Source organism: Microtus pennsylvanicus, chromosome 1, assembly GCF_037038515.1.
Source record: "Microtus pennsylvanicus isolate mMicPen1 chromosome 1, mMicPen1.hap1, whole genome shotgun sequence".
Classification (NCBI taxonomy): Eukaryota; Metazoa; Chordata; class Mammalia; order Rodentia; family Cricetidae; genus Microtus; species Microtus pennsylvanicus.
Window position 1 is genome coordinate 99,196,066 of NC_134579.1, and position 1,634 is coordinate 99,197,699.

Genomic DNA, 1,634 nt, shown 5'->3' on the forward strand with positions numbered 1-1,634 from the left:
GCTGGGAGAAGGTGGAAATTTGTTTTTTTTTTATTCTCCTTTTATCAATAAAAAAAGTAAAAAAAAAAGAGTAAATTAGAAGCCTATGCTACCAGGCCAACCATTTTAATATATGTAGACCTCTGTGTATGTGTATTTCTTTGGGACTTAAGGACTATGGGAACGGGCAGGGCAGAATCCTCAGTCAACAATGGTAGGAAGTAGGCGTGGTCTCTAGAGACTATATAAGGACACTCCTGGGCCAAGCTAGGCCCATTTTTCACCAGAGCAGGCAGAGTGTGTTTCTACACATTGTGGCTCCGGAGACTGCTAGATTTATCACCTCCGAACATTGAGGTTTGGACCCCAGAGCAGAGCTAATACTGTTGTGTCTCCAGTAAACACTGCTGAGGCCAGAGACAATTCCTTGGAGAAATGGAGTCAGGCCTCTCACAGGCCTTCCAGGAAGAACTCAACTGCTTCATCTGCATAAGCTACCTTACAGACCCAGTCACCATAAGCTGTGGCCACAGCTTCTGTCGAGCCTGCCTCCACCTTTCCTGGGAAGACAGCCTGCTCCCTGTCCAATGCCCTACATGTAGGGAACCATGCCAGCAGAAGGACTTCAGAACCAGCATTGTTCTGAAGAAGCTGGTGTCCATCGCCAAACAAGCCAGCCTCATGAATTACCTGAGCGCTGAGGAGAATAAGTGTGTGACCCACAAGGAGACCAAGGGGATCTTCTGTATGGAGACCAGGATCAACCTCTGTCAGCTCTGCTCTGACTCCCATGAGCACAGAGGTCACAGACACTGTCCCATAGAAGCAGCTGCTGAGGGTCAAATGGAGAGACTTCTGAAGCAAATGGAATCAATATGGAATAAGATCCATCAAAATGAAGAGAATTTAGAGGCAGAGAAAAGAATGATAATTCTGTGGAAGAACTGCTTGATTCTAAGAGAACTAAAGATAAGGGCAGAGTACAGGACATGTTATCCAGACCTCTCTGAGCAGGAAGAAGAGGCTATTGAGTGTATGAAAGAGGAAGGCAATTATTATTTAGAGAAACTCATGGAAAGTGAAGCCATGATAGTTCAAAAGGGCAAACAACTAAGAGATATGTATCAGGAGCTGATGGCAATGTCCCAGGAGCCATATGTGGTACTGCTCCAGGATTTTGATGACATATTCAGAAGGAGTGAGTCAATTCAATTGATCAAGCCCCTGGCCATGAAACCAGAACTCTATGTCCTAGCCCTCAGTGGACTGGATGAAAGCTTCGACTAGTTTGAAGGAGAGTGTCTTCATTGATGAAATGACCACAGTGCATATATTCTTTGAAAATCTAACCATACTCCACTATAAGATGAACCTATTTAATGCCATGAGAAGCATCAGGTTTAGACCTCGGCAACAGGATACACCTGTGAATCCTGCTGGAATGTAGCTGGCCTCCTAGGGATGCCAGAACTTCATCTCAGGGAAATACTACCGGGAACTGGATTTGGAGGACTCTTGGAACTGAACTGTAGGGTCTGTATATTATCCGGGTTATGGAATACAGTGCAAGCATTTGAAACTGAGGGTGCATTCCTTCTTTCCTGTGTGAATGAGGGTAATCAAAAAATCATCTGGTCAATTGTGAATATTTGAAA

The 1,634-nt window shown here is 44.6% G+C and overlaps 1 pseudogene; it reads left to right on the top strand.

Annotated features, from left to right (window-relative positions):
* Window positions 1–414: 414 nt before the first annotated feature.
* On the top strand, window positions 415–1,266 carry LOC142850099 (tripartite motif-containing protein 43 pseudogene; annotated as a pseudogene).
* The last annotated feature ends 368 nt before the right edge of the window (window positions 1,267–1,634 follow it).